Below are 8,752 nucleotides of genomic sequence, written 5' to 3' on the forward strand. Positions count from 1 at the left end.
TTTTGTTTATTTTAAAAATTTGGGTAGTTTGCAGTCTTTAATGGGTGGGAATGAAGCATTGTAAGGTCTCTTGTGACTGCTTCCTGCTGATTTTGTGGGCGTCAGAGAGTAGAGAGATGCTTGACCATGTCCTGGGGTGGCTGATTACTTTTGTGTTTTTTCCGGGCTCTGTGGAACTGGCTGGCTGGCAGTTTGTACCTTGAAAGATGCTGAAAAGGCAGAAAATAATGTCTGGAACATATTTGAGATCCTGGTGAGTAAGGGAGGAGAGTCCCAAAATGAAAGATGGAGGTTTTTTTTTTGGGGGGGAGGAGTAGAGGAGGGAATTTCCCAAGGATTCCTGAGACTAGGAATGATAAGAGAAGACTTAAATGATATTTATTCTGGGCAAGTCTGGTCCGTTTAGATAGGTCCAATTGGCTCCCCGGAGCTTATGAAAAAAATGTTTGAAAGGAAATAAATTTTAGACATATTAAAAGCTTATGATTACAATGATATAGTGTTGGAACGGAAGATGGTGGGGAGGACTTTTGACAGTCCTTATACCTTTGGCTCTATGTTTAATGATGGTCCCTGTAATAACAGCTGAGAGATTAACTGGAAATTTAAGCATGACATCGGAGATATAGAGAAGTTGGTAAAGCAGGAGAAAGTGGAAGAGTATATGGAGTTTCGGGCACAGGAGGGTTGAGTGTGGTGATGAAACTTTCATTTTTCTAGAACTGGAGAAAGATCTTGGTGCCCTCTGGAACTTAAGGGAACAGGGCCCTGTTTGAGTTACCGTGTATACGAGGGATTATCTTGAGCTGGAAGAGCAAAAGATTTAAGGTGGGACAGGTGAGCACAATGAGGAAGTCCCTTGAGGTTGGCAGCTGTGGGAGTAATAAAAATTACTTTAAAGGGGCCCTGCCATTTAGGGAAAAGGAGTGAGGGGTGTTGGTCTGGAGGAGAGAATAGTACCTGATCTCCTATTTTAATCAGCGGTGGGTATAAATTAGCACATGGTTGAGGTAATGAGGAGTCAGTAAAATCCCACAATAGGGAGCAAAGATGGAATAACAGAGGAGTAAGCAGGTGATCAGGAAGGGGAGAGGTTTTAGGTGAGAGACTGGGTGTTGAAGCCAGCAGCCCATACATGCATTCAAAGGGCAAGATGGAAAAGGGGCTTTAGGGGAGAGCACTAAGCCTAAGAAGAGTCAGAGGCAAAAGTTTTACCCAGTCGATGTGAAGCTCCTGTTACATCTTAACAAGAACATTTTTTAAGGGACAGTTAGTTTGTTCTTCCTTCCCTGAAGACTGAGGATAATATGGGATGTGAAAATGCCAGGGGAGGTTAAGAGCCTGAGACAAAGTTTGAGAAATCTGGGAAGTAAACTCTGGGCCATTATCAGACTGAAGAGAGGTTGGGATTCCAAAATGGGGGATGATTTCTTGGAGAAGGACATCGGAAGCTATCTGAGCCCTTTTGTTAGTGGTGAGAAACTCATCAGTCCATCCAGATTGTAACATGAGGGCAGGCTTGTTGGGGTTTCTGTCCCGCCCGGCACCCCACAGCCGGCAAGAAAATCAATCATAGGACTCCATAAGGTTATAAACTGATTGGCCCATTAGGTCAGGCTTCTTATTAGTCCTTGTAACTTATATTAATCCATTATCATTATCTATGTTAGCCACACGGCTCAGTACCTTTCTCAGTGTGACAGCTCACATGTTGCCTCTTCGGTGATCTGGGCAGGAATGGCAGAGGGAGCTTCCTGCTTCCCAGAATATTCCCAGTCTCTTTGCTCCACCTCTACTTCCTGTCTGGCTTTCTCGCCTATACTGCCTGCCTGGCCAATCAGCGTTTTATTAAAATATGATTGACAGAATACAGACAATTCTCCCGCATCACCAGATATTGTGTCAACCCAAGCCAGGAGATATTTAACTCATCTGACTGTGGGCATATGAGTAAAATAAAGCTGCCACTCAGTTCCTGGAAGGAAGCCCCTGGCCTGGTGGGTGGGAAAAGGGAAGCTACAGTATTTGGTCTTGGCATCTGACTTTTGACAGATTTTACAAGAGGCAGTGATAGCTTTTAAGATCTCTAAGTTCTCAGGGGTGGGTTGGAGGTGAGCCTTGACAAAATAAAACAGAGCTTTGCTATTAGGATGGAAGAGCTAATGTAGGTAGGACAGAATTTGTTGGGTGTCAGAGGGTATCTGCTAGAATGTGGGCTGTATTGTATGAAACCCCTGAGGTGAATGAGGTAGGTTTGGGCTCTGGAATGTTGCTGTTCTATCTGCTTGGTCAGCCCGGCTATTTCCCTCGGAAATAATGGAACTGTCAGTCTGATGAGACTGGCAGTGAATAATTCCTATAGTTTTGGGAAGATGGGAGGCTTTTGACAAGTCTGTAATGTAACCTGAGTTAGTTGTGGATCCTCCTTATGTCGTAAGAAGCCCACACTCTTTCCAGATAGCTGGATGGGACAGGAGAATATGAAAGGCATATTTGGAGTCTGTGTAAACATTTAAAGATTGTCCCTTTGCTAACTGGAGGGCACAGGTAAGGACTATTAAGTCAGCCTGCTGATTAGTGGTATGGGCAGGGAGTGTCTGTGTGCCACTACACTATGGCATAGCCTGCTCTAGGGTTCCCTTCACGTAAAAAGGAACTGCCATCTGTGTACCAGGTATGAGTGTCCTGGGACAGCTTGTCATCCTGTATATGTGAGGGGTGGGGCAGTAGATCCTCTAAGATTTCTATACAGGAATGAGACGGGGAATAATTAGTAAGGTCTTGTAATTGGATAATTATGGGGGAATGGTGTTTAGCAAGAGGAGTTTTGGGTGTCCCAGACTTGGGGGGTTCACTAGAGAGGCTGGTAGAAAAAAAGATATATTGGGGCTGGGAGGTTGGGAGGCTAGAAGGAGGAGGAGGGGAGCTGTTGGAGAGTCTGGGGCAAGGTGAATGGAAGGAGCAAACAAAATGGAAGCTCCTACTTTTGCTAAAAAATCTCTTCCCATAAGAGGTACTTGGCAGGTTGGCATGACTAAAAATGAATGAGTGAGATAAATACCCATAGAAACACAGTTAAGTGGTGAGGTCTGCTGAGGTAGATAAGGCTGTCCCCCTACCCTAACAATATGGAAATTAGAAGGAGAGGTAGTCCCCCAGAATTTCCTCAGTGCTGAGTGTGTGGTTCCAGTGTCCAGGAGAAAGGAGATGGACCATCCTGATACCGTGATGTTTACCCATGGCTCCCTGTAACAGATGATGGTTGTGATCTGTCAAAGGAGCCCAGGCAGCCTCACTTGTCCATGGACAGACCTAGAAGGTCAACTTGGGAATTTTCTGGGTTTGATGTCTCCATGCTACTCTGTGCACAAGAACAATTGACTGCCTAATGTCCTTCCCTATGGCATCTTTGATAAGGTCTCATGGGAACAAGATAAGGGTATGCTCAGGCTCAGTGACCACATCTGAATCATGGGCCTTGTGGTTCTCGAGCCCTGGGGGACAAGGGAGCAGCACGGACAGCACAGATAGGTCTGCTGCCTTAGCTAGTTAGGGGGCTGTGGCAAGCACATGACAGTGATTGAAGGCTTTGTCGTTTCTTGCATGGTACACCTTAAAAGCCAACTCTAAGACTTCTGTCTGCGGGGTCAAGGGGCCTTTCTCCAAACATCTAAGTTTAGCCTTAATGTCAGGGTAGCACTGAGAAAAAAAAATGAGTCATGAGTAACTGTCTGCCTTCCGTGGTTTCTGGAACTAAGTTAGTATATTGTAACAGAGCTTTAGGGAGGCATTCCAAATATGAAGGATTTTCCCTTGTATCTTCAAGGACCTCTGAGAGCTTATTATAGTTTACTAGCTTGAGGGCAGCTTTATGGACACCTGCCAAAAGACAAGTAAAAAACTGGTCCCTAGCTAAAATCCCACCTGGAGTGTTAAAGTCCCAGTGAGGTTCCTGCTCTAGGACTGCTTCTGGCCCAGAGGGTGTATTGTATATGTTTGGTGAATATTGTCTGCATGTAGTCTGGCATGCTCCCAAACTCTTTAGGAAGTAAGTTATTGGATAGGATCATATAGATATCATAAAAGGTGAGATTATAAGAATGGGTAATATATTGGAATTGTTTTAAGGAAGTGGTAGAATTGAGACAAGGATTTACAGAAACAGGACAAAGCCGGCAACCTCGGCCAAAGTTGACCTGAGACAGCAAACTGCAAGTGAGCAGAGCAAGGCACAGGAGCACTGAGCTAACTCCAGGAACACTGAGTAACCAATGGGGTAACTAGAATTATGACACTGAATGTACCATGAGGAACAACCATCTGAGCTTTGGATTCACTGGCACCTAGAAGATTATTCAACAGAATCTCAGACAGCCCCAACTACACCTATTAGAGGAAAAGATGAATAGAAAAGACAGGATCACATGCTACACCACAAAGAGCAACACCAGTAAAACTCAAAGACCTTACAACAGCAAGACCTGAACAACCAAATATGGATGAACCAGAAGAAAATGATCTAAAAAATAACTTCAAGAGAATGTTAGAAATTCTTAAAAATGAAATGAGAAATTTCCTTAAAGAAATGGAGGAAAAGACAATCAAAAAAATGGAAGATATCAGCAAATCACTTAAAGAAAACCAAGAAAAAGAAATCAAATAAATAAACTATTCAGGACTTGAAAACTGAAACAATCAAGAAAACACAATCCAAAAGAATTATAGAACCAGAAATCATGAGAAAAATATAAGGAACCACAAATGCAAGTATGAACAGCAGAATACAAGAGATGGAAGAGAGAATCTCAAGCACTGAAGATACAATAGAGGAAATAGGCTCATCAGTTAAAGAAAACATTAAATCTAACAAAAGCTTAACCCAAAATATCCAACAAAAAAACACAGACAATTGATGATCTCATAACAGCAAATCCCAAAGAAGAAAAAACACCACATAAATTAACAACACCAACAATGAAAACTAAATTAACAGGAAATAGCAATCACTGCTCATTAATATCCCTTAATGTAAATGGACTCAACTCACCTATAAAAAGGCAAAGGCTAACAGATTGGATACCAAAACAGAATCCATCCTTCTTCTGCATACAAGAAACACATCTCAACCTCAAAGACAGACATTATCTCAGAGTAAAGGATTGGGAAAAATATTCCAATCAAATGGACCTAAGAAACAAGCAGATGTAGCTATCCTACAATATAACAAAATAGACTTTAAGCTAAACTCAGTCAAAAGAGACAAAAAAGGTCACTTCATATTAGCCACAGTAAAAATCCATCAGGAGGAAATTTCAATACTGAATATCTATGCCGCAAATACAAGGGCACCTTCATATGTGAAAGAAACACTTCTAAAGCTTAAATCATACATTAAGCCCCACACACTAATAATGGGAGACTTCAACACTCCCCCTCTCACCACTGGACAGGTTAATCAGACAAAAGATGAACAGAGAAATATGAGAACTAGCAGATGTTATGACTCAAATGAACTTAACAGACATCTATAGAATATTCCATCCAAACAGAAAAGAATATACCTTCTTCTCAGCACCTCATGGAACCTTCTCAAAACTTGACCACATACTCGGTAACAAAACAAACCTCAACAAATCCAAAAAAATTTGGTATAGCCCAATGTACCTTATCAGATGACCGTGGTCTAAAACTAGAAGTCAACAGCAATGCTAATTCCAGAAAACCCACAAACACATGGAAATTAGACAATGCTCACCTGAATCATCAGTGGGTCAAGAAAGAAATAAAGGGAGAAATTAAAAATTTCCTAAAACTCAATGAAAATGACCACACAACATACTTAAATTTATGAGACACAATGAAAGCAGTGTTAAGAGGCAAGTTCATAGTCCTAAACACCTACATAAAGAAGCTGGAAAAACCCCACCCTAGTGAATTAACAGAACATTTGAAAACTCTAGAACAAAAAGAAGCAAACGTACTAAAAGAACTAGATGGCAGGAAATAATAAAAGTGAGAGCTGAAATCAACAAAATAGAAATATCAAACAATACAAAGAATCAATGAGACAAAGAGCTGGTTCTTTGAGAAAATCAACAAAATAATTAAATCTTTATCCAAACTAATCAAAAGGCAGAGAGAGACTATCTGAATTAACAAAATCAGAAATGAAAAGGGGGATATAACAGCAGACCTGGAGGAAATACAGAGAATCATTAGATCATATTTCAAAAATCTGTACTCCACAAAACTGGAAAACTTAAAGGAAATGGACAACTTTCTGGATAAATATCACTCACCAAAATTAAATCAAGACCAGATAAGCAAATTAAACAAACCTATAACTGCTGAAGAAATAGAAACAGTCACCAAAAGTCTCCCAACCAAAAAAGGACCAGATGTTTTCAGTGAAGAATCCTAAAAGACTTTCAAAGAAGAACTAATACCAGTACTCCTCAAATTATTCCACACAATAGACACAGAAGGAACATTGCCAAACTCTTTTTCTGAGGCTATAAGCACCCTGATACCCAAACCACAGAAAGACATTACTAAGAAAGAGAATTGCAACCAATCTCACTCATGAACATTGGTGCAAAAATATTAAATAAAATATTCACAAATCGAATCCAAGAAAACATAGAACCATCATCCACCATGATCCAGTCGGCTTCATCCCACAGATGCAGGGATGGTTCAACACATGAAAATCTGTCATCATAATCCACCATATAAACAAGCTGAAAAATATAAACCACATGATCATCTCATTAGATCCCGAATAAGCTTTTGACAAAATACAACATCCCTTCATGATAAACATCTTGAAGAGAGCAGGGACACAAGAAATATACCTAAACATAATTAAGGCAATATACAGCAAACCAGCAGCCAACATCTGGTATAGGAGGGTCCTTCTTTCTATGTATTGCTTTCATTGGTTGAATAAAGAAAACTGCCTTGGCCTTTGATAGGGCATCCCTTAGATGGGCAGAGAATACAGAACTAAATTCTGGGAGGAAGAAAGCAGGGTCAGAGAGCTGCCTGCCATGAAGCTGCCAGGTCAGACATGCTGAATCTTTCCAGGTAAGCCAAGAGCTCATGGTGACATACACATTACTTTTTTTTCTTGCCTCAAGTTTATTTGTAAAAACAGCATAAGGTCCTGGTCATCTGAAAATACCGTATAGATATTCACACCAGTCCATCTGTCTTTACATTGGCAGACTGAGACCTTTTTTATGGGGCCTTCACAGGGGCCTGGGCAGCTTTGGGAGCCTGAGCTGCAGCTGAGGCCTCTGCCTTGGCTTGAACCTTGGGTTTTGTTTTTTGGAGCCTATGACCCCTGGCCATGTAGCTTCTAATCCGCTTCCCAAGCTTGGGGTGAGCAATGAATGCAAGACGGCTGAGTTTGTGGCTGGGGCCCTTTGGCACCTTGGGCTTCACCACCAGGGGCTTCACCAGGGCCTTGATGACCTCTGCTCGTGCACTCATGGCCTTTGCATTATTTGCCTGCATCTTCTTCAGGCCTTTCTTCTTGGCAAAGCACATGATCCTCAGGAACTTGGGATCAACCCCGTTGAGAGATTTGTATCTTTGTGACTGGGATTTCTTGATGCCATTTCTGTGCCATTTCAGGAACTGGTTGTGTGTGGTATGGTTCTTGGATTTGGCCATGGTTGGACGGTAACCAGCAGCTCCCGAAGCAACTGCAACTGGAAGAGAAAGACTGATATACACATTATTAGAAATGGGTTGAATCAAGATGTGAGAGTTAGTCAATAAGAGGCTAGAACTAATGGGCCAGGCAGTGTTTAAATGAATACAGTTTCCATGTAATTATTTTGGTTAAAGCTAGCCAGGATCCAGGTGGCGGGAAGTGGCCTGCCGTTCCTTTTACTACAAACATCAAACTAAGTGGAGAGAAATTCCCAGTGATTCCACTGAGGTCAGGAACAAGACAAGTTTGTCCACTCTCTCCATATCTATTCAATGTAGTTCTTGAGGTCCTAGCTAGAGCAATAATGCACCAAAAGGAGATCAAGGGGATACATATTGGAAAGGAAGAAATCAAACTCTCACTGTTTGCTGATGATATGATAGTTTACATAGGTGATCCTCAAAATTCTACCAAGGAACTTCTGTAACTCATAAACACTTTCAGCAATGTAACAGGATACAAGATTAACTAAAAAAAATCAATAGCCCTCCTGTACACAGATGATAAAAGGACTGGGGAAGAAATTAGAGAATCAACACCCTTCACAACAACTACAAATAGCAAAACTGTCTCGGAGTAACTCTTACCAAACAAGTGGAAGACTTGTATGACAAAAACTTTAAATGATGTAGGTAATTCTGTCTATGTGTTGCTCTCATTGGTTGAATAAAGAAACTGCCTTGGCCTTTTGATAGGGCAGCACTTAGGTGGGCAGAATACACGGAACAGAATGCTGTGAAGAAGGGCAGAATGGCAGATGCCATGATTTTCCTGCCTGAGGTGGACACTGGTTAGACTCATGCCGGTAAACCACAGTCAAGTGGTGATACGCATTAATGGAGATGGGTTAAACTAATATGTAAGAGTTAGCCAATAAGAAGTTAGAGCTAATGGGCCAGGCAGTGTTAAATGAATACAGTTTGTGTAGTTATTTCGTGGGTTAAGCTAGCCGGGAGGCAAGATGCAGCTCATCCCTACTACTAAATTTAAATCTTTGAAGAAAGAAATTGAAGAAGACACCAGAAAGGGCAA

The 8,752-nt window shown here is 41.5% G+C and overlaps 1 pseudogene; it reads right to left on the minus strand.

Annotated features, from left to right (window-relative positions):
• Positions 1-7,136: 7,136 nt before the first annotated feature.
• Positions 7,137-7,701, minus strand: LOC125414070 (large ribosomal subunit protein eL29 pseudogene; annotated as a pseudogene).
• Between the last annotated feature and the right edge of the window lie 1,051 nt (positions 7,702-8,752).

This window comes from Myodes glareolus, chromosome 15, assembly GCF_982192425.1.
Source record: "Myodes glareolus chromosome 15, mMyoGla1.1, whole genome shotgun sequence".
NCBI lineage: Eukaryota > Metazoa > Chordata > Mammalia > Rodentia > Cricetidae > Myodes > Myodes glareolus.